We start from the raw sequence: 26,273 nt of genomic DNA, 5'->3' as shown, positions 1-26,273 counted from the left end.
TGCCCGCCATGGCCTGCCAGCTTCACTGGGTGCATGGAGCTTAGAGAACCATCTCGACAAGTGGGCCACAAAACTTTGCACCAGGAAAGACTAAAAGAAGAAATAAAAAGACTCCAACTCTTCGTTTTGCAGCCTGGAACATCAGGACCATGTGTCCTGGATTGACCACTGACCTACAGCAGATCGACGATGCACGGAAGACTGCCGTCATTGACAGAGAACTATCCTGACTGAACATCGACATGCCTGCTTCCAGGAGACCCAACTGGCTGACAGCGACACCATCAGGGAAGCCAATTACATGTTCTTTTGGCAAGGGAAGCCCTTAGATGAACCTAGGCAGCATGGTGTAGGCTTTGCCGTAAAGAACACGCTAATCACCTTCATTGAACCTCCATCATCAGGTACTGAGAGAATCCTTGCCCTCCGACTGTCAACATCCTTAGGCCCGGTCAACATCTTCAGCGTGTACGCACCAACCCTCTGCTCCACCCAGGAGGGAAAAACAAGTTTTATGAGGCTCTGGATCAGGCAATATCCAGTATCCCCAACAATGAAGGCCTTTACTTACTAGGAGACTTCAATGCTAGAGTGGGAGCTGTCCCTGAGGCCTGGTCCACCTGTCTCGGCTTTTACAGAAGGGCAAGATCAACGAGAATGGTCAATGATTGCTGCAGATGTGCTGCTCCCACAGCCTATGTGTGACCAGCACTCTCTTCAAATGCAAGGTGATTCACCAGGTGTCGTGGAGACACCCACGTTCGCATCACTGGCACCAGCTAGACCTCGTCATCACCAGACGTGCAGAACTAGCCAGTGTCCTCCTCACCAAACTGAGAGGAGATGGAATCCGTGACGGAGGCAAAGAGGAAAGCCCTCCTGGCATACAAGGCTGAGCCTAGCACCAGAACATTACAAGCCCTCAGGATTGCAAGGAACAATGCCCAGAAGACTGCCAGCCGCTGTGCCAATACCTATTGGCTGAACCTTTGCAACAGTATACAGACAGTTGCTGACACCGGGGATGCAAGAGGAATGTATGAGGGTATCAAGAAGGCGATAGGCACTCCCAGCTACAAGACTGCCCCCCTCAAGTCCAAGATGGGCGAAGTCATCACAGACCAGGAGAAACAACTGCAGCGATGGGTTGAGCACTATCTTGAGCTATATGCAACCCAAAAAAATGTCACTGGAACTTCCCTGGATGCCATTCCAGACCTGTCTGTCATGGAGGAGCTAGACACACAGCCCACTCTGGAAGAGCTCGGAAAAGCCATCGATTGCCTTTCCTGTGGGAAGGCTCCTGGAAGCGACGGCATTCCGCCTGAAGTCCTCAAGAGCAGAAAACCAGCACTGCTCCAGCCCCTAAACACACTCCTCTGCCTTTGCTGGGAACAGGGATACATCCCACAGGACAACATAATCACTTTGTACAAAAACAAAGGAGACCGTAGCAACTGCAACAACTACCGGGGCATCTCCCACCTCAGCATCGTCGGAAAGGCCTTTGCCCGTGTTGCCTTGGCGCGCTTGCAGATCCTAGCATTCCGTGTCTACCCAGAGTCCCAGTGTGGATTTCGAGCTGGCAGGTCAACTGTAGACATGGTCTTCTCACTACGTCAGCTGCTGGAGAAGTGTCGCGAACAGCAGATGCCCCTCTACATTGCCTTCATAGACCTGATGAAGGCGTTTGACCTGGTTAGTCGAAGTGGACTCATCCGACTCCTGCAGAAGATCGGCTGCCCCCCCCCACGTCTGCTTGCTGTCATTATGTCATTCCACGAGAACATGCACAGCACAGTGTGCTTCAATGGTGCAACATGTGAAGCCTTCCCAGTCATCAGCGGAGTCAAACAAGGCTGTGTCCTTGCGCCGACGCTCTTTGCCATCTTCTTCTCCATGCTTCTCCAGTACGCATTCAAGGACTGCAGTGAGGGAGTGTGCATCCATACCAGGGCTGACGGCAAGCTGTTCAACATCGCCCGTCTCTGTGCTAAGACTAAAGTCACAGAGGTACTCATCCGTGAATTGCTGATCGCCGACGATGCAGCCTTGACATCACACATGGAAGATGGACTCCAGCAGCTGGTATGCCACCTCTCCCATGCTTGTAAGGAATTTGGACTGACCATCTGTTTGAAGAAAACGAACGTCATGGCGCAGGACGCAGACTCCCCTCCCTCTGTCACCATCGATGGGTACAACTTGGAAGTTGTCGGGAACTTCACATACCTCGGGTCTAACATCTCCAGCTCACTCTCCATTGATTCTGAGGTGAATGGCAGGATTGCCAAGGCAACAGCAGTGATGGCCAGACTTAACCAGAGAGTCTGGAACAACCCCAATCTCACCGAGAAGACCAAACTGCATGTCTACCAAGCCTGTGTGCTCAGCTCACTCCTCTACAGCAGCGATACATGGACCACCTATGCAAGACATGAGAGAAAATTCAACAGCTTCCACCTGAGATGTCTGTGGCGCATTCTGCACATCCAGTGGCAGGACAAAGTACCCAACACGGAGGTTCTAGAACGCGCCAACATGAACAGCATGTTCTCCATTCTCAGTGAGAGGTGCCTTCGCTGGCTTGGCCATGTCAAGATAATGGACCCAGGCCACATTCCCAAGGACCTGTTATATGGGGAGTTAGCAGAAGGTGCTCAACCAACTGGACGACCACATCTGCGCTACAAAGATGTCTGCAAGAAGGATATGAAGATGGCGAACATCAATGTCAACGACTGGGAGAGCTGTGCAAACAAACGTTCCAGCTGGCTTCTAGCTGTTAGGCAGGGAGTTCAGAACGCAGAGGAAGAGAGAAAAATAAAACAAGCTGAAAAGAGAGCTAGAAAAAGGATAAACAAAAGTTTACTTTGGAGCTACGCCATCGTCTCCCGTAGAAGAATGGATGCCAAGAGAATCCTAAATTTAGTTGGTGGTTATCTGACATTCCTTGCGTGGCTATCTTGTAAATTTTATTTTCACTACTCATTTAAAATGGAAAGTCATCGTGTAGTGACAGACATGTGTACACTTCAGGTATGTTCCTTCTAATATGTTTCTTTTTAATATATAAGGCAAATATGTTACTTTCTCTCAAGTCTTTTGAAGATATGAAAGAAGCAGCAGAGGGGGCGAATCCCACAACTTTTAGAAGCCTCCAAACGCCGAAATAAGCCCTTTATAAAACGCGTTGACGTTGTAAACGTAATTGTCGCCGTTGTGTTGTTTCCCCCAGAAGGGGCGCCGCCTACAACTTCCAAACGCCGAAATAAAACCGCGAGGGTGCTTCGTTGTAAACACAATTGTTGCCGTTGTTGCTGCGTTTTGTTGTCGTTCCCCCCCCCCCCCCCCGCTGCTCTCTAGCTAAAAATCGTATCTAACCCAACTCGATACCGTGTTCGAGGATCATGTAAATTTATCGTTACAAACCCATGTGGTTTTGCCTGAGCACGACTAAGGAAATGTTTAAACTTATTTATATCCATATCGCCGCTGCACCAAGTCTAATGTATATTTCGTAACGTGTGTGTGTCAACGCCGTTGAATAGCGCAAGAATGTTACAGTTGTCCGTGATCACTTTCGGGATTTGTGTATATCGTTGAGTTACATAAATGATATCCACGTTTTTATGTCTGCCGCGTGAAAATATCCTAGCAGTATTTGATTGTTTGTCCAACATCACATTGTCGTACCCGACTAAATTTTTAATTCTCCCATCGATATCATCAATACTTGGTGATTCATCGATGTCAGTAATAAATTCAACAACATCATCGCCGCCGCTTATCGATTTTGCATTCTCGTTAAAATCTTTTAACACGCTGTAGCATCGTTGATCGTCCACAGATGGAGCCACCAAATACAACTTAAACCATTTCATCCACTTCATTATTAAATTAAGTAACAACTGCGTGTTACCACTCCCAGATGGGCCTATAATTATCATTCGAATTGAATTTGGTAGCAACGAGTTATGCTTAATTGGCTCTCGTCGTTTTGTAGCAGAAAAGTCAGTGATCTCCATTAGATATAGTATAAAAGAATATGGATTTATATTGTGTGAAATGTAAAACACGTACCCCAACTGCAGACATAACAACCACTACAACAAAAAATAATCGACAAGCGCTTACAGGCAAGTGTGAACGATGCGGCACAAAAAAAGTTTAAATTTATTCCGTCAGGTTCAGCACCGAAACCAAAGCCGAAACCGAAGTCAGCGCCAAAACCAAAGCCAAAATCAAAGTCAAGTAAAAAAACAAGGATGTGATATCGCAGCCAAGTTAGGAAAATTACCAGGAACTCCGAGGGCTAAATCCCAGGAGAAAAACATCTTCCAGGATATAATTACTGTGGTCCTGGAACCCGACTTGATATCAGACTTGATGCCTTAGATCAGCCCAATCCAGGCGAGTATCCGATAAATGCTATCGATAGCGCATGCCATGTCCATGATGTAGCTTACCGAAGTAAGGATTTGCAACAGCGCCATCTCGCGGATGTGAAATTAATTCACGCGTTAAATGCCATCACTGATATATCTTTCAAAGAAAAGTTAGCTAGCTGGTTAATAAAATCTGCGATGAAATCTAAGCTTGTATTAGGCACTGGTAATTAATTATAATGGAGTCAATTTATTATTCCCCAAGAGGATACTGGAGAGGTAGCGCAGCAATCGGCAACCTTGCCAACGCATCAGCGGTTACACGTGATACTGCTAAGAATTGGTTATCCAAACAGGCAATATGGCAAATTTACTAACCACCGCATAAACAAATTCACTTTGCACATTTCGATGTTAGTGTGCCAAATGAAGTTCATCAGGCTGATATATTATTTCTGCCACATGATACCATTCGTCGTCGAACATACAAGTACGCGTTAACTGTAATTGATGTTGCAAGTAGATACAAAGATGCAGAACCGTCAGCGACTAAAACAGCATCTGAGGCTGCTTCTGCGTTTGAACGAATTTATCAACGAGGACCTCTACGATGGCCACAGCTGCTACAAGTTGATCCTGGTAAAGCATTTCAAGGCGCAGTATCATCACTGATGAAGCAACATAATGTCGCCATCAGGCGAGGACATACTGCAATTCATCGTGATCAGGCAATTGTTGAGCGATTTAATCGAACACTTGCTGAACGGTTATTTGGATATCAATACGCGACGGAATTCATTCAGGACACGAGATCGCGCGAATGGGTTGCAAGATTACCAAGCGTGATAGCTGCATTAAATAATGAAATTACTCGAACAACCAACATGAAACCTGCCATCGCGGTCACTAAAAAACATTTACCTGTACAACGACGTGGGTTTTCAGCACAGCCAATACTGGGTGATGTCACTGTGAGATATTTATATGAACCAGGTGAACTTGAAGGTGGTAAAAAAAAAGAATGACTGATCCTATCTGGAGTATTACCGCACACAAGATATCTAACATAACTAGATCCACTGGTAGACCAGCAATCTACAGGCTGGATTCAACTGCTCCTTAACGTGGATTCACACGTGAACAACTACAGGTAATTCCCGAGGACACACAATTACCACCCCGATCACTTAACTAGCACCCAAGGCACCAGCTCCTCTACTTCGATTGCACTCAAGACAGGTCAGCATCACATTATCGCCTGTATCACCAAGATGATTATCTTTTCTGTCTACGGTAAATTGTCTTGGATTATTTTTCAGATACCGCCATAACATTATACATTTACAACTCGCACAGTGATTATTCTGCTGTTGTTTCAGTGTCATGATAAATTCAACATCGAGGTCAAATTCTCTATTATTTTTTATCACTCTGTTTGTAACTGGTTAATTTTTTTCTTATTATATCATTGTTGTTTTCATTATTAATTTCATCAGCCATTGACTCATCCAAGACAATTCTTCGCAGTTGAGATGTTCTTCTGACTCTGGACACAGATAAGTAAACTAAGTTTGACCATTCGATTCTATCATCAACGATCCAGACAGTTGTATCACTGATAGTCAGTCCTTGAGATGAATGTATCGTCATTGCGTATCCTAGCGTCCACGGGGATTTACTCATGCGCAGTGCGTCTTTAGCAGTATCAATGTCAACTAGCACAATATCATTCAATACTAAATTCTGTTTCTCGGTCGGTCCTGGTATATCAACATCTATATTCTGTAACCATGTATCAGCTGGTCTATAACACAGCGGCATTGGCAACATTACAAATTTCTTCCGCTGTAATTGAAATAACTGCTGTTGAAGTGTGTCTCTGACTATCTTTCTACTTGCCACTATCATATCGTCTGGTTTCCATGTTTTCCAAAAGTCGTTCATTGAAGTTTCAGGAATCATCTCGCGCATGATTTCACATTGAATTTTATTCGGTTGTAATCTGATTAATGTTTTAAATTCCTTCAGCGTTGCATCAAGTGCTCTATGATCATCAGACACTTCTTCATAATAATCAACAAAATCTTTTAACCACAAATGCGGAGATGGACCAACAAAAGGTGGTGGCTGACCGTGATCGCCTCACATTATCACAGCTGTATTTTTTGTTAGCAGCCAATCCAGAAACAATTTTAATATATCTAACGACACTGTGTCTATTTCATCCCAAATTATTTTCCCAGGAATATATTTTGTTCCCATTCGATCTGAAGTCCATACACCACCGCTGTATTTGAAAAAGCTGTGATAACTACAAGAATTAACTCCTCGTTGTTTCATCTCCCTGGCAAGTCTGTGTGTTGGTGTTAGCACAATCATATCTGAATTTCGAAATAATTCAATCGCTCGAGTTGTCTTACCAGACCCACCCAGTCCGTTCAAATAAACAGTTTTGTGTCTATTGATTGGATCATTTACAGATAGTGCAGAAGACATTTCTGATAATTCTGATTTGCAATAATCATCCTTAATTTCAACATCAGTGGATTCACAATATCCATGTAACATTTCCTTTTTTATTCTCCACGAACTCCATGATTCATCATTGCTTGTAAAACGAACCAGTGATTCTGAATATCTTTTATTGATATAAAATGAATCCGTTGCAACTCTAACTGCAGTGTCAGGAAGTTGATTTATCATTGATAGCAAGTTTATAGAAACATAGGCCAGCATCGAACATCTTAAATGTGTGTATTGAGTGATTCTCCATTAATATAACTTACAATTGTGCCTAACTTTTTCCCGTCGGACAAGAGCGCATCCTCCCGATTACAAAATATATTTCTCGCAGTGGCATCAGCAATTATAAATTTAATTCAGCGTCATCGATAATCAGTCGTGAGTGATATCGTTTATGATCATATGCGCAACCTTGAGTAAATTTACCGATTATTCTTCTACCAAGATCTTTTACTGTTTCTTCACTATTTCTGAGTTTAATCTTAATAACTTTAGGAGCCTCACCGACAATGACATCCATGGGAGTATTTGGGCTCTCTCATGCATACTCTTCAATGACTTCATTGAGACTGATACGCTAGGGTGTTGGTAACCAAACTAAAGTCTGCGGTCGATATGATATAATTGTTTCACTGACAGTCAACGATACCAGTATTCGGCTGTCAAGCATATATCGCAATAACACTAATGGTGCCCAACGCTTTTCACTAAAGTGTCTCCCAAACCAAACATAACAGCACGTATGAAGCTCTTTAGCAAATTCAAACGACGTCACACGAGCAAATCCTGTCAGGGGAAAACGGGTAAAAGACCGTTTATAGCAACTCGTGTCATCAAGTTCTTGGGATGTCCAAATCTTTTAAAGTATTCGTTACACTCGCCCATTCCGAGAAAGCTTCCCGGATGACACGCAATCATATCCACGGAAATCATCTCGCTGTGGTTATACTCGGTATTCCACAAACCGCCGTGTCCATACTCGACACAACTCAATTATATGTCTTCGAGAAACTCACTTCGGGTTGGCCTCCACAAATTTCTTTCTCTGGCGGTGTGAGCGGTAACACTTGGAACTGTAAAACAATTAGTTAATAACTGCTCTGTGTTTTTAAAATCTTCGATTTTCATATATTTCTCTGCGAGTTTTTTCATTTGTTGTTGCAGAGATTCCGTCCGGTATAATTCGCCGCTGGGTCTTACAAATTGATCATACTCGCCATCTTCAGAACGTTTAAACAACCACATCGACACAGGGTCGTTTTTACTTATTTGATAAATAAAATCAAATATATTTCCCGAATAATATTTCACAACACGATCCCGCGGAAATATCGTAACTGCGTTAGTCCAAGCGTGAGCGTTATGATCAGTGATATTTATTGGAGCTCCGTATCGATTATATTTCGATTTGTATAATACTTCTTCTGTTATCGTTGTTACGGTTATGGGAAGTCTTAATGCTTTTTCTAGCGCTTGTCTGTCATAGAGGAAAACATTTATGTGGTGATACATATTCATAAATCTAAGATCTAAATACGCGTATATATTCGAGGATTTGATGTATACCGCAATGCGCGATCACAATATGATCTTTTGCTAGTTGCTGTAGCTCCGTATCAGTCAGTATAAAATCGTCATTGCCGTATTCATCAACAATTATTTTTTCCGGGGTAACCTTTCTGACAGCTTCATCAAGAAGTTCTTTGTTGTGTATGAAACATTTCACGCGGTGATACATTATATAATACTTGCTTGATTAATTGTGAAATCGTAAACGATTTTTCAGTAAAAAATACATTTTTTTTTTGCTTTTTACTAAATTCGCATGATTTTTACTAGTAAACACCCTATCAAAATTGAGAAATTGGACGATTTCTGTGATTTGTACTAGTAAATTACCTTTCCAAATTAGCAAATTTGGTCGATTTCTGTGATTTTTACTAGTAATTACCCTATAAATTTCAGTGAATTTGCCAGCGTTGCAGAAAATATAAAATAAAATTAATTTTTCACTGAAAATCGTTTTACGATTTCACTAGCAGACTAATATGTAGTGTTTCACCTCGAAAATCAAGAAGATGACCACGCTGGTCTGTCAGCGCGAAATTTATTCTGGTCAGCCACGGATTATGACATCGTAGATAGACCGGATTGATCGGCTCTTGCACAATCAGAAATCCAGGTGGTACATCTTTCGGAGTAAATGAATAAAGAATAAATCCTTGCTGGGCTTAATTTGATACTGTTGTGTCCGTGCTGTAACTGCCATCAATGACATCACACACAAGATTGACCGCGAACACTTTGGTCATATTTACGATGCCCGGGGATACATGCCTGCCTTCTCCGGTTGGACTATTGTTATGTCTGAGGATAGTTGGCTCCGGTAGTGTCCGCGCGTGCCGTGCAAGTATATCAGGAAAGAACTCGTCTATATATTATTGACAGATTTTCTTAGCTCGGGTGCGCTATATCCGGGAAATTTAAAATTCGGCAGCGTGGCTTCTGTCAGTAAATATGCAGTTAGAAATTTTTGTTTATGGCGATCTATGTCATCAGTGTAATCAATTGTTGCTTCGATTACTCGCTGGTTAATATATGCCATGTCGAATGCAAGCTGATTTAATATCTCAGTCCGCGTGATGATTTCGCTGCGTAGCGATGTATCAAAAAGATGTTCTTGGAAAAGTTGCCGTAGCCTCTGTAGTTGTGTTTTATGTAACTTCTTAATTTCTCTAAAATATTCAATGATGTCTTTTAGGCCAATACAGAAACCAAAAGCTACCTCATTGGGGGGTCGTTCATAAGTAAAATACCAGTGAATACGGTCCTTGTTGTCGAAGATAAGCTTACTATCCAACTTTGATTTTTTTATACCATCCAGAAGTTGTTTGTATGATGGTGTAATTTCATGATATGACTGCGTGTCTGTGACATAGTCAGACTTTTTAGGCGTTGGTTGCGTTGGTGGTGCCGGTGGAGCGACTACGGGCCATCATAACACTGTTCTGATCGAACTCTGATATATATTCACGGCGTAGTCTGGGGTGTTTATTTCAATGGCAGAAGACAGCGTTGGCTCATGAACAGTTATTGCTAATTTGGATTCCTTTGTTGTAATAATTTTTATTCGACGTTGTAATTTCTCATTGATTTCTTCGATTTGATAAGACCCGGTTGGTAACCCAATGACGTTCCAGTCTGGTGTGCCATCGGGTTTATTTGTATATGCAAACACAAACGAATTATTTGCTGGTAATCCACCAAACGATTTTGATCTGATATTGGGCCAACTGTGATATACTCGTAATTGTGCTAACGCGATCTCGTTTACTGGAATCGCAGTTGGAAAATTAATACTGAATTCTGGTTCAGTCGAGATTACTGTTAACAAAGATGTTCGCGCTGGGCTTGTATTTGCGACTATCTGTTGAAGTAATTCCGTCATTATTTATCTGCTGTCGTTTCAAATCGAAGTACTTTATACGCTGAGTGTAGTCTTCATACATCTTTGCCATTTGCGCGAATTCGCAATCTGATATTGTTGTATCGTCAAGACTGGATGATATCAACGACGACAATTTCGAGTAGGTGCTTGTGGCCGCGCTGTTTAACTTTTCATATTCATGCATTTTTGTTAGCGCGCATGAGGATATTTTTTTTTCGCGATAATATTAGCAACTCCTGCAATTGTCGTTGATGTTCAAACTGTAATTGTGACCGCGATTGCAGGTGTCACTGGTGTTAACGCTGATAATAATACTCCCGTAGATGCAACTATCGCAGACACTGAATACACTATTGTGTCACATGGTTACACGTCGCTTGTATTTTTGTACTTTTGCTGTGTATTCGTTGATGGTATTTTTTAACTCTAACTGCCATTCGCGTACCTGATCATATCTGTATTGTTGCGCATCCGATGCCATTTTATTATTTTACGCAGTAACCAATTGAGGCGTTTCAGCTACAAATTCCAAACACCACCAGTAAGATGTTGCGGTTAATTTCTTGTCGGCGGATTCCAGAATAAGTGTTTCTTCGGTTTTGCTATGTAATATGATAGTTACAACCCCGGAATGCTTGTCGGTGGAATGTCTCCAGGGATATGTTGTGAAGATTTCAAATTTAGCGGCACTGAACACAGACAGTCTATACACTCCAGTGACTGTTGCTGTATATTTGATGGTGTTGTTTGTCGAGACCATGTTGCAAATCCAGATGATACCGTGTATACTATGTTGGTATTATGCCCGGGAGTAACTCTAGTGGGGACTTTAATCAAACAGGTTTTGTTAACGATCTCAGGAATCCCCGTTACGATATCTTACTGTATTTGTTTGATCGTGTCAATGTTAGTCTTGATATCAGAAAGCTTCATATCGATGACGGGAGGAGTTCCAAAGAACTTATCCGTGGCATCATCGGTTTTTCTAAAGTTTCTGCGAAGATTTGCAAACGCGTTTGCATGAACATCATACTCGACTCGCAACGTGGATAATTTACCGTCAATGGCGTCAACATATTGCTTGTTTGCGACATCTTCCGGGGATGTTGGATCTCTTAAAATGGTTATTTTGTTACCGTTCATGCTGAGTTCACCTGTCATTGTATCACCGGTCTTTTTTACTGCAACTTTCTGCAAATCATCTCGCAGCGCCGCAATTGATATCAGCGAATCTCTGATTTTTCCGCTGTCAGTGAACACAGGGATGTTACCCGGAGTAGCTCCAATAACCCTACGAATTATTTCATGCCATTTGACATCACTGGTTTTTAGTTTTCCGTGTCGGTCCTGAAAATTAACAACCTTATCTGGGTCGATCCCGGTCAGACTTAAAAGATTATCGATTTCATCCTTGGTTGCATATTTTGATAAATCCACGTCGGTGCGCTTTACTTTTCTGTTGAGAAGAGATCTTCCGTAAATATCAACTTTTATTTGATAGGAAACTGTTTAAATCTACCCGTGGTATACTCGTGCACGACTTTGTGAGGTGGTTTGGTTGACGCTGATATCGCATCAAGAACATTCAATACTTGTTGGCCACATATCGGAGGATCGGTTAATGTTTGTGTTGGTAGAGTTGAATGCCACACTTTCGTCGCGGGGATGTCTTTTGTATATTTGAGAAATTCAACTGGCGGTGCTAACCCATACGAATCAAAATAGATAATTCCACGTGGATCGATCGCGTAAGCAACCCAGTGAGTTCCTGGACCATCGCTGTTATCAAGATTAATAATTCCGGTTTCTGGATTATTCGGTTGCCGTGGTAGTTGATCTCTCATAAAGACGCCTCTGAAATTTTTTTTTATATTTAATTGTCTAACAGCATCGAGCAAATCAAAATTGGACATCGGAGTGGTTTTCAGAACCGTTTTGGGTACCATGAAGGCGGAGTTCCTGAAAATCTTAGCCCGCGTCCCTTTTTTTTTGTATCCTTTCCCTGTGGCCTTTTTCAGTGCCATTTCAGCAGCTGTTCCAACAGCTCCTAACGCGGCGGCTTTGTCAACTGCTGGGGCAGCGGCGGCAATCAATTCTGGTATTGCTACGAGAAGAGGAAAGATACCGCCAGTCTTAACCATGTTCTTGACAGCTGCAGGAGAGAAATTAAGCTGAGTCCCAGTTTTCGCTTGCTTCGCCTTATTGAAATGATTAAGTTGTGTTTTAGTCAATGACAGTTTGTTTGGACCACCATTAGCGATTTGATCATGTTTTAGTGTTATTTTTGTCCCGCATGTGCTCGCGTTTTTCGATTGCAATTTCTTAGTCTGACCAGGAGTCAGAGTGACATTAACGTGACTGTATGACATTTCTTATAACTTTGCGATTGATCTAATTGTTACAAGTTTTCTACTGGCGCATGAACGACTCTCATTCGACCACTAATACCTTCAAGCAACATTGCCTTGTCGGAAAGTATAACTGCGATTGCTCTGTAATTAGCTATAGCCCCCACATCTCTATTTACGGCGGCTCTGAAATGCATATCAACGACAGACTGTTTAACCAAATCAAGATGCTCCAACGAGAAGTAATAGATTGGATAATGAGATATAAAATCCAATTATGATATTTGCAGACCAGTGTCAATATTTAAATCACGCGCTAGATATTTCGCCAATCGTTGATATACACGTGCAACCTGATTATTACCAAAATTTAACAGTATGTTCTCAGACGGTTCTTGATGTCCGTTTATTCTCAGAGAAACGTCAGTGATACCAAGTTGATCAAATATCATATGCGAACGTGTTTCATTACCTTATTGGTGCAGCATCCTGAAGAGCAATAAAAATATGTCGCGGCCCGGAAACCCCCTGCTGTGATGCTATATGCCATGTAAATAAGCCGTTATTGGTACTTTGAATACTATCTGTGGTTGTTGTAAGCCACGATAACAACATTTTACCGCCTTGATCCATAAAAGAAAGCAGTCGCTGTTCTTCAGTAATTGCAGGAGTCATTACCGGCATCCACAGTGATAGTTTTGGTATTTCTACCTTACCAGGGTCACCTATAGGTTGCCATAAAGCATCATTATCGTTATTTCTTCTAATAAGCACGACCATATGTTTTGCTCCAAAAATTACCTTTCTGACATTTTTGCAAAATCCAAAGATATGCGACAGCGGAATGGCACATGAAAAATTTCTAAGATTACCTTTCAACATTTGTCTACGTGCAGCGAAACCTAAATTAAATTCTGCATTAGCGCTAATAATCATGTCTTCCACATCGATATCAGCAGGATTAGGGGCAGCACGGTTTTTTGGTCGTCTAATATTGTATTGATCACTGTTAGGATAATTAGAAGTGTCCTTGGCATACATCATTGATGGACCAGCTGATCTTGCATTATCATCAGAATATCTTGCTAGACAAATTATTGCTGTAGCAACATCGACATCCTTCTGAATTGATTCAATATTTTTTCCATCAATCATGTAGATAGCACTATCAAACAAAGCCATAATTCCGTTATTGACAAAACCGATTTTAACCGCATCCCCGTATACGGTATCATCTGTTCTTATAATTTCACCTTCTACTTCAATAAATGCTTCAGCGGGCAAGAAATATCGTCTTGTATCCTGAACCTGTAATTCAATTCGTCCTCGTTTATTTGGTTCTCGTGCGTCATAAGAATAATACTGATAATCACGCACTGATTCATGTTTAAGAACTGGCTCGTCCATGTCGAATGCTGGGTCGGATTCCCGTTTAAACATTTTATTTTAGAAGTTATCGTCTAAAACGAAGACCACTTCCCGCCACCAAACTTGTGTTTATTTGTTCAGGATTTATCAGCGCTGCCAGTTTTTGATTTGCGGCTTCGTTTATTACTTTACTAACATTTGTAGGCATGTCTGCGGTGGCTGGTAATTTTACCGGTGGAGGTTTTCTGCGTATTAATCATGCTAGTCTGTCCTTGATTGCCACGAATGCTTTACCGGCAGCGCTACCAACAGCGCCAGTAGCTTTATCCCTGATAATATCCTTAGCTTTCATTGATAATTGTTTTGCGATTGGTATTGCTTTAGGTGCCATCCCCGCGAATAAACCCCGAACAACATCGCCGAATCCATTTCCATAAGTCATCCTGTATTCTGGTAGTCGTGAGTTTACAACCCTGACCATAACTGGTCTACGATGAGAATTGTGTACGATCATTTTTATTTAATTAGTTATTTGTCTAACTAATCGCTGTCAACAAGTTCGTCAATAAGTTCTCGATAAATGTGAGCATCCATGATACCACCTTGATATAATCGCTGACATATATCAGCTGCTTCATTAATTATTTCTGGCGAGTTATTTCCAGCCCGCGCTTCTCCTATGAGAACTTCTAACCGTGATACATCATTGATGATATTATCAGGACAAGTAATTCCCAAACCACTGCCAGTTGCTCCTTCTTCTATTGTGTCTTTCTTAGATAAAGATCTTGCTTTTTAAGATACTTCTCTTTTTTAAGTTCCGACGAAGAAGACTGTTGTTATTCTATTTGTTGCAGAGGTGGCTGGGATTGTAGTTGTTCCATTTTCTTTTTATAAAGGCAGTAGTCAAAGGGGTGAGATTAGCGACAATGGGAATTAGCATTAAAAACACCCCCTGGGTAAGATTAGCGACAATGGAAATTTAACATTAACCACCCTGGGTAAGATTAGCGACAATGGAAATTTAACATGGGCAAAAAACCCTGGGTAAGATTAGCGACAATGGAATTTAACATTGGAGAAAGGAAAAAAAAGGAAATATCCATTTTAGCGACAAAGGCATTCGAACAATGGAAAAAAAAATATCGATTCTAGGGACAAAGGCAATTGAACATGGGGAATAGAGTTTGGGTCTGTCTAGGGACAAAGGGAATTGAACATGGGAATAGAGTTTGGGTTTGTCTAGGGACAAAGGGGAATTGAACATGTTAGAAAAAAAAACTACTTTAGGGACAAGGGGAGTTGAACATGGGATTTTTTTTTTTTTTTTTTTAAATTTTTTATAAAGCGGTAGGCAGTCGAAAGGCTATCTCTTTTCGAGAAATGTGGATGGCCCTGAAAAGGGCCTTTGGGTTTATGTTAATATTAATATTAACATAGACGGCATCTGTCACATCTTCTTCTTCTTAAACTCCTTCTAACTGCAGGTCCATACACAAGTACCCTCTTGAGGCATCCTTGTCTTTCTATGTAAACTCTTCTCATCCATAGACTAGTATCTGTCCTATCAACAACAGTCCACTTGGACCGGACATACATGAGCATGTCCGTCCTAAACATCATTGAAGACACAAGGGTGAATGATTCAACTGTAGCAGCAGGGAAGTTGAACAGACCAGAGTTTCCAGCCAAAATAAACCTTCCTACGAGAACTTTCTCCGTAGAAGCCTCGGAAAGCAGAAATAACGCCTTCTACGGAAGCTAATTTTCGTGCATTTCAGACCGGATGCATCGGGTGGTCTCGCCGTGTGTGTTAGTAAATATAGCGTCCGAGACAGAAAAATAAATTGTCGGGAATAATTTTTTGTGTTATATTTTTTGTTGCAACGTGTGGGCTGCTTTGGTCCATTTTACGTCGCATTAAAATGATATAATTAAAAATAATATGAGTTCAAAAACTAGTACAGTTGGAGAGCCGCATTCTGCCAGATTAGCGCGAGAACAATTGGCGGCAGTAAGGAAACTTATTCCAACAAAAAAATTATTTAAGATAAAAGTTCGAGAGCGCGAAGACGCAGAGCATGGATTTACCGAGTTATCGTCAAAATTATTAAAGCCAGTTACCGAAACAACCGAAAGAGTCTTTTTTGGTGACATAAAAGATCCGGATATCAGGAAACGCGGCATTCTTCCCGTGTTGAGAGGTATTGAGGAACATTCACGAGTATTACCGGAACGACTAGCAATACTAGCACAACAACACGATCAAGCACAACCAACAAAAGCAATTGGTTTTAAAATAAAAAAAGGAAAACCTGGAGGAAGAAAACCTGGAGGAGGAAAACCGTTTGATCCCGATGACATAAGAGGAAATTTTACCGAGGAGGGATGGCAAATAATATCACAGCCGTTCTCGACGTTGTATAATATAGATCAATTTGGTAAATTTGCGGAAGATTATTTTAGTGGTCGAGGAGAATATCTGACTAATGAAGGGAAAAAAAGATACGCAAATCGTAAAATTTGGTATAATATGTTATATAAAGTTTACTCGGGAAGATCACAGGTGAGAGAAACGGATCCATATTACAGAAAATTTCTTAGGGCTGCACAGGAAACGTATAATTATAATATGGAACAGGCGGAATTACTAAGAACAACACCTAAATCCTCACGAAGAAGAAAAACAAAACCAAAAGAAAAAGTTCAACCACAGGAGTTTGAAGAAGAAATTCAACCACAGGAATTGGAAGAAGATATTCAACCACAGGAATTAGGGGCCAAACCAAAGGAAAGAAGTCAGCCTCAGAAAAAAAAGAAAATACCAAAAAGTAAAAAAGATAAGAGCGACCAGGAACCAATACCAGAAGAAAAAGTTCAACCAAGCGACTACAAACCACCTGCGGACGAGAGAGTTCGAGCATTAACTGAGGAAGAAATTGCATCTCGTTCAAGAACAATTGATTATAGTAAATCTGCCGATCAATATTTGAGTGAAGACAATATCGATAAGCTCAAAAGTAATTTTACAAGATTGTTAATTGCTGCGAATTATACTCCAGAAAATAGAAAATTATTCTTGCGAGAAAATTTCGTTGATATAATCAGATCAGGAGATTGGCCGGCGATAATTTATTTTGGTAGTTTAGGAAAGCCGATAGATTACTTCGATCACGAATATTTAAAATTTTTAAAGGAGGTCGATGAATATAAAAAAATAATTGCAAACAGATCACCAGTACCTAAAACAGGAAGCGGATATACCGTTTGCCCTGACAGCGTCGTCAACGACGTATCTCGCCTCGAAATATTAATAGGAGGAAAACGAGCCGGAAATAACTCTTCTGAAATAATCAACGAGGCTTCCGATATTTGTCAGCGATTATTCCGCGGCGGTGTTATTAACTCCCACATTTACAAAGAGTTCGTTGACGAACTTATCGATTAAAACAATCACACTTAAAATAACATGATAGTTCACAAACATCAACGCAGACCTAGACAGGTCCGCATAGCTAATTCTCGATTGCCCGTATACAAATATATTCACGGCAACGGATTCGGCGACATCGTTGGAAGTCTCGTCACGCGAGTAGTCCCTAAAATCGGACCCGCAGCTAAACAAATTGCATCAAAAGCAATAGGAAAAATTGGCGAGACTGTCATCTCTGGTATTGGTAATTTAGCCAGTAAAGGCTTCAATGTTGTCAAAAGCAAAATATCAAATTTAATGCGCAAAAAAAATCAGCCTGTCAAATTACCTAGTACCAGCGAAATGTCCGCTGATGTCAGTAAAGCTATAAACGACGCAGCAAATAAAAAAATAAATGACCTAGCACAGGAAGTTGCAAATACAAGTTTCATATCGGGTAGCGGTCTTCGTTTTAGACGATAATTTTAATAATAAATGTTCGCACAAGTGTCAAATGAGGTATTCGACATGGACGAACCTGTAGGCAAGGACACATCCGTGCGTGATTTCCAGTATTTCTCGTACGACGCAGTTGAACCAAATACACCTAATCGCTTGGAAATTCAAGTCCACGATACAACAAGATATTTTCTTCCATCTGAGGCATATATCGAAGTTATCGGGGAAGTTGTTAAAGCGGATAATACCGCTTATGGAGCAAATTTTAGAGTCGGATTTGTTAACAACGGCATTATGGCATTATTCAAGAACGCTACTTACATGATCGACGGAAGAGAAATTGAGTCAATTACCAATGATGTTGATTTAGCGACGACGATAATAGGCCTAGCTAGATACTCGGATGATTTTACTAGATCAGCTGGCCCTAGCATGATGTTTGCCAAAGATAATTCTGATCGTCCCGATAGCAGGCCGTTTATCATCAGACAACCCAACGATCGCGCCGCTCCTAATCCTGGTCAAGTAAATGTCGAAGATATGATTATTAATACTAATCCTGATTATAATCTCGGATTTACCACGCGAAAACTCATGCTAGAAGGAGGTCGCAGAAGATTCTCTTGTGCTATTCCGTTATCCCATATATTTGGATTTTGCAGACATTTCAGGAAAGCCATCTACGGAGCAAAACATACCGTAACATTCGTCAGAAAAGGAAATAACGACGATGCTATCTGGCGAGAAGGTGCTATCAATTACGTTACTAACGTGATAGATGCTGCTGGCGATGCCGCAAATGTCGGTATGGTAAAATTAACTAAATTTACTTTGTGGATGCCAGCGATAACTCCATCAATAATCGAGGAAGAAAAATTATTATCGTTCATGAACCAAGGCGGTAAATCTGTCATGTCATGGCTGACAACAACAACAGATTCCACAAATACCGATATTGATGGTGATTTTACCTGGCGTATTGCATCGTAGCAAGGTACCTCTGCACCCAGGCATATCTTTATCGCTTTTTTGCACACCCGAAGGTATAGTCAATTGTACAGCCACATGATATTTGATAGTATCCACGCAACAAATGTGTCGCTGAGAGTAAATGGCCAACAAGAACCATCGGAGGAAATATCAATTAATTTTGAAAATTATTCGACAGCTCGCGCATATCATCGCTTGTTGTGTTTCATGGGTCGCGATCAAAATATCGATACTGGATTGCAAATATCACAACTGGATTTTAATACTCACTATCCTATCTACTACTTTTCCCTGGAGCATCTCGATCTGGTAAAGCAATCCGTCGTTGATATCCATTTCAAAGCCAGAATTCGCACGGGAAATAATTTATATAAAGCAGTCGCGGTAATTCTCAGCGATACAACAATGATCTTGGAAGGAATCAGCGGCAGAATGAGAGTCATCGACGCGCCTGTCGAAAAAATGTAACATCGAAGATTGAAAATCTAGATTTTCTAAATTTAGATTAAAACGATATTAATATGCCATACGAACACGTCAGCGTAACTCTGACCCCGGGTCAGATGAAAAAACTCCAGTCAGCGATAGCAAAGCGATGCGGTGTGAAATTGACTCTGAAAAATGATCAAATTCAGGGCGGGCCTAACAAACTGTCGCTAACTAAGAGTCAACGTGAACGTTTCACCAAAGCCAAATCAGCGAATTCTGGCGTTCATGTGAATCTTAGTATAGGTGCCATCAGAGACATGGTCAAAACGGGCGGATTTTTGCCGTTTTTAGCTGCCATTCCTGGATTATTATCCGGGGCTCTTCCGGCAATTGCAAAAGCGATAGGATTAGGTGCGGCCGGAGCTGTAGGCGACAAACTAGTACAAAGAGTAATGGGAGGGCGATACGGTAAAAAAAAGGGAAGCGGCCTTTATCTAAGACGCCCCCCGTACGGATCCGGCCTAAGATTAACGCGCCCTATTCAAATTTAGATTTATTCAGCGAAGCAAAGAAAAAAAAAATAAAGTTTTTCAGAGACGTATTTATGCGGGATCAACTACCAGAAAAACCAAACCCCACCGAGACAGGAATAATAAATCTCGATTCAAATACTGGCCCTGGCACACACTGGGTCGCCTACGCGATTAATCCTCGCGAAGTTGTTTACTTTGACTCGTACGGACTAGCGCCACCAAAAGAATTTATCGATTACGTATCAAAGTTAAATATTCCAATTTGGTATTCGACACTTCCAACGCAGACGTTAATGGATCCACCGATATGCGGTCCTGAATCAATTAACGTTCTCGATGCAATTTCAAAATCATCCGGTCCGTATCATAGGATCGTATTTAAATACGCCGTAGATAAATATCATGGTTGATATTTACGGAAGATTCCTCTACAGGAAGAAGGAAGTAGCCGACGTCGATCTATCAAAATTCGCCACCAGGGATGATATTAATAATCTTCTATCGCTGTCAGAAGTAGATCCTGGCGAAGTTGCCATTTTTCAGAACAGCGAAGGAAGATTACAAACAAGTAACGTCAAAATAACTGATATAATCAAGCGGGACGAATATAACGATCGTATTGATCAATTTACTCACCTATCAGAATCGGTATCAAAATCCATCGCTGATATCGCCGATTTTGTAGCGAAGTTGCCCCTGAAGGCCGATATCGCAGATGTGGAAAAAAAAGACAACGAGTTATCAGCAACGTTGCTTCTGAAGGCCGATAAAACATTATACGACGATCTTCAGGACAGATTGACAAAGAGACTTAGCAGGCTAAATAACGATCTTAAAAAACTCGACGATACCTTAGGTAAACTTAGTAAAAAAATTGACGAGGATATAAAAACATCCGTCGATAATATCTCCACCACCGCAAACGAGCTAGCAAAGAAAAAAGTCGATCAAGCATCGCACGACGATCTTAGCGAAAAGGTAGGAAAAATCAGCAAGGATATTACTAACGTTTTCACCGATATTACCGAGATAAAAACCGTAATGAATCAGAAAAGCGATAAAACATCACACGACGATCTCAGCGAGAAAACGAAAAAAATCAACGAGGATATTACTAAAATCAACGATGAAATTTCCAAGATATACCAAATCACAAATGAAAAAGTCGATAAGACATTACACGGCGATTTCAGCGAAAGTGTGAGAAAAATCAACGAGGATATTACCAAAATCAACGATGAAATTTCCAAGACGCGTGATTTGGCGCGTCAAAAGATAGATGTATCGTCGTATGACGGAGAAATTCGAGATTTAAATGCGAAACTTCTTGACGCAACTACAAAAATTGACGATATTGACATAAGAATAAATGTCGTAGGAATCGAAAAATTAAGATGGATTTCAATCCCAGTTCCTGTGATAAAAAAACAAATCTTTTGTCATGTACCATTTGTGACAAAAACAATACCAACTACATGGACACCTGAAAATAATACATTTGCTTACACCGCGCCAATCACAGGTGCGTATCGAGTATATGTTTTTTCCACGATAATATTCAAGATAATACCAAGATTATACAAATGGCGCCATGCCTCCGATGATTTTTCCGGATTTTTAAATATTTTACTGGATGAAAATATCGAAGAAACATTTACGTTAGAACCGCCAGACAGATCCATGATGAAACCAACCAAGTATTTCATAATTTTCGAATATATTGTTAGGACATTCTCATTTGATTGGATAACCTAATCAATAAATGACCGCATCGGATTACCGATACAATCAGGCGCGTTCATGGCAGGATTCGTTAAAAAAACTCCTCGACGAATATCAAACAAAAATAAAAAAATGTCAGCGCAGATTAGTTGCCATCGATGTTGCTGTGTACGCGGTAAGCGCAATAATTGCCGGCGCAGGTATAATCTTATCCGCGGTGACAACAATCGCGCCGATCATAGCAACGATAATAATCTCATCAACAACGACAATCGCGGGTGTTCTTAATATTATCGCAAAAAAAATATCATCATGCACGAGTGAGAAATTATACCTGTACACGAGTAAACTATCCCAGGTCAACGAGGCGTATTCGAAATTATCATCGCTGCTTTCTGAAAGTCTCAACGACGGGGTTATATCCGATCTCGAATTTTCCATGATGGTAAATATCTACTCTGAGATTGAACAAATGAATATCAATAATGTCGGAACTAGCTCAAATCGTGACAAACACAACGCCGCCGATAACAACGCTGATATCGGCAAGCTCAACCAGGCCAGAATTTAGTATCGATTTTCCAACACCAATTAGCGTTAAAGAAATTGCGCTGTCACAATTACGCGTCTATAACAGTTGGCCCAATGTTAGATCGAAATCATTCGGTAGATTATTATCGAATAATTCGCTTGTTTTTGCCAATAAAAACCGTCCCGATGGAACTCCCGATTGGATCGTCGTTGGCATACCAACAGGCAGTTACGAAATTGAGCAAATCGATAAGGAAATAACCAGTAGAATATCGAATATAACCGGCGATGCTAAGCCAGGAATAAAAATATTAGCACACGAACCAACGTTGTCATCGATAATCGAGGTAAAATCGCCATATATCGTCGATATTTACCAATCATCGATTAGGACAGTTCTAGGTTGGCCCGAAATCACACCTCTGGTAAAACCAGAAAAACCAGATTTTATTATTCCAGGTTGGCACGAAGAAGCTCCTCCAGGGCTACCGGAGCCAAAAAAATCAGATTTTACCACCGACGAAGGATGGTACGGAGATGTTGGACACAGGATTACGATCCACAATGCCATCAACCTCATGAATAACCACAAATTTAACCTGGTAACTTTCGCTTTTACTTTCAGGGACAACAAAATTCTCTCATGGTTGCCTCTTCCTAAAATTCCCCCCGGCGTGGAAATCTTCGACGCTACCAACATTAACAGGATAATAGCCCCCATAGACGGTATCTTGATAAGAAGAACCATCGACGATTTTAATCAAGAACATAAATTTTGTTTATCTCAATTGCGAGCATTATTTCATGAATGTATCTTAAATAAATCAGGCTCATGCAGCGAAATTATCTATCACGTGAAGTTTTTAAATCAACTCGCGAATGATGTTGAATATTATCACAATATGTTCATTCGGGCGATAATTGATGATATATCAATTGCCGATTATGTTCTTCCTATTAGCAAATTCAAGTTGATCAAAAATTCAGGAGAAAAACAAAAATTCATGACAGTATTCGGATTAACCGAGGAAACGCTACCAAATTTCAAATTTCCTGATTATGACGTTGATGAAATGAGAAAATCCGTCACTGATACCATCGATGATTTATTTCCGAAATTACATGCCGCGTGGACTAAAAAAATACAATCAGAATCGATTCTCAAACACAATAATGATCCTACCGGGCAGGGACGGCATATCTCGCCTGGTATCGTTAATATAACGGAGGTTATCGCGATTTATCTTCACGCGGATGTCGTTGAAGGTAGCTACAACGCAGATGCGTCTGTGTCAGAGCAGGCACAACAGGGATTTATCTTGTATTCGTTTTCACCTAGCGCCTCTCCAGGTTTTTTGATAATAAAAGAGCCAGTAAATCCGTTTTATCTGCGATGTCACAATCGATTATTGTCGAAGATAAATTTCAAACTGACGGATCAAAATGGAAATTTGCTTGATATACGCGAGGAAACATTAAGTATCAACTCGCTGGTGAGATCGTAATCTTTCCGCCAAAGAAAAATGGCCAAAAAAAATAAATAAAAACCAGGAAATTTTTCAAAATTAGTAAATTTCTTAATTTTGATGGGGTAAATACCCGTCAAATTGAGTAATTTATATAATTTCGTAAATCTGTTGGGGTAAATACCCGACAAATTGAGTAATTTGTGTAATTTTATGTTTTTGTTGGGGTAAATACCCGTCAAAATTCAGAAAATTGTACAATTTCAGTAAATAAATTAATTTAGTAAATAATAAAAAAAAATAATAAAAATCAGGGAAATTAAGAAATTTGTGTAATTTTATGTTTTTGATGGGGTAAATACCCAACAAATTGTGTAATTTATATAATTTCATGAATCTGCTGGGGTAAATACCCGTCAAATTGAGTAATTTATATCATTTCGTAAATTTGATGGGGTAAATGGTAGTCAGAAACAAGAAAATTGCACAATTTCAGTAAATAATGAAAAAAAAAATAATAAAAATCAGGAAATTTTGTTGGTTTTTTTTGTTGATAGAAATTTTTAAGAATCTTCGATTTTAATTTTACTCTCATCGACCAGCTTTTTTAGCTGCCTGACGCGCGAGCTGGTAATTTTTCTCGACTCATACTCGTCTGATAAACTCGATCTAACTTTTTCTACCAGCGTCGATAATTTAACGAAATCCTCGATTTGATCATCGCTGACAGACGCAAGCGATTGATACATCGCAATCTGGATTTTCTTTATGAACTTGTATTCGGATGGTAGCGTGTACCTGTATTCGAGTTTTCCTTGGACGAAAGTCTCAAATTCGGACCGGATTTTACCTGCGTCCAAATCCGAAGACAAATTTACATTTTTTTTCAGATCCTCGATGGCTTCGATGATATTGTTTACGTTTTCCTCGTTCATTTATGTTTGTATTTTGTAATATTTAATTAATTTTTAATCTGATATTATTGGAATATAATAAAATTCGAACCATGCACCAAATCGGTAGGAGAATGTCGCGTTTATTATTTTTTCTGTCGCACGTTGCACCGATGCTGGATTAATATCAAAATATTTTGCAGCGGCACTCATCGATGTGAATATAATTTCCTCGTTTGTTTCTCGATTTATTGATTTAACTGCCTTAGATGGTCGCCGTACGCCACCGGTATTACCAAATTTGGAATTTTCACTCGGAGTTACCGCCCGAAGATTTAACAGTTTGTTGTTAAGTTTATCTCCGTCGATGTGGTCGATAACAAGACCGACTTTTATTGGTCCGTGAAAACATTCAAATACAAACTTATGACAAAAATAACCTTCGCATCTTTGTTTTTTGCTTTTGCTAATGGTAAATAACAGATAACCCGAATTACAAACATGACCAACACGATTCTTTGTTCTAATATTTCTAACGATACCATCGGACGACGCCTCGTATCCAGTGATCGTTGGGTGAGATTTAAACTCGTGTGTCATTGTTGATTCAGGAATCTCTGATTTCAGGTTCATATATGATAATCTATTTGTTTAAATCGTTATTTGCTTTGAATCGATTAATATAATCTTCTTCACATGTTATGACCGAGGAAGATTTTTTTTCGTAATATCGCCGCAATTCCCGATAATTTTTCCCTCCACAAGCCAAACACAATCGAGTTTTCCCTCGCGTGCCAACTTGGCAAACCAAACATCGCTGTGGTCCTTTACTACCACGCCGAATCGCATGTATGTGAGCGCCGCAATAATCGCCTCTGCAGGATTTATCACAATTATTTGTTGAACCGGTTAATATCCATTTGCAATGCATTATAATTTAAACATTTGTCTAAAATATAATCGATGGATGCATTTGATCTTGATGAGGCAGAATATATTATTCCTGAGGTTGATCGAGCGAAGAAGGAATTCTTCGATGATGGAGCAGTTCACACCTGGTCGACATGGAAAACGAATTCTATCGACGCTACGATGAATCTGGAGCGAGCTAAGAAAATAATCGAGCATATAAAAATCGAACACAAAGAAGAGCGATTTATCTTTGGAATAAAATTTATCGCACAAATGCCCGATGATACTTGGATTATTCGTGATAAACGAGATCCTGTGCGCGGTGGTAAGAAAAACGTTATTCTCGATAAGAATTCTAAGCCAGGATTGTTACTGGGAATCGATGGCCCTTATTATGCTAGATCTTATCCAGCCAGCGCTGTTGTTTATGGAATTTATCGGCTAAATAACAACCCGGATGTGAAAAACCTACCTGCGATGAAAGAATCACCGATGATAAACTGCGTGGCTGAACGTGTTATCGAGCACATGAAAAACGCTCGACGTGGATCTGGTTTGACACAATTGAGGCTGGATAAAATTAATGCGTGGGCGAAGACCGTCGCTGATGGTGCATCGGTGGACGACGTAGCTGTGTTGAGTAAAAAACTAAAATTTCCAATCACGGTGAAAACGTTATCGGGAGAAATATTATACTCGTCGCCGTACAGATCCCGAGGAGCGCCAATCGAGATTATCGATCATAACTCCCACGCGTGGTCGCATTCGGTAATGATATTTCCGCGGGATCGTGTGGTTAAATTTTATCCCGTAGATGTTGAGAATTTCGCGGAGAATAATTCCGATTATAT

General features: G+C 40.5%; 1 protein-coding gene across 2 annotated transcripts in view; it reads left to right on the top strand.

The window, feature by feature from the left end:
* LOC149774839 (uncharacterized) overlaps positions 1–26,273 on the top strand; it is a 161,024-nt gene that overhangs the window by 87,344 nt on the left and 47,407 nt on the right. The window lies entirely within an intron of this gene.

Source organism: Sinohyriopsis cumingii, unplaced genomic scaffold (genome assembly GCF_028554795.1).
Source record: "Sinohyriopsis cumingii isolate HCF-2022 unplaced genomic scaffold, ASM2855479v2 utg000127l, whole genome shotgun sequence".
NCBI classification, from domain to species: Eukaryota; Metazoa; Mollusca; class Bivalvia; order Unionida; family Unionidae; genus Sinohyriopsis; species Sinohyriopsis cumingii.
Note: the sequence above shows the minus strand (reverse complement) of the source record. Positions and strands in the feature narration are given on the sequence as shown.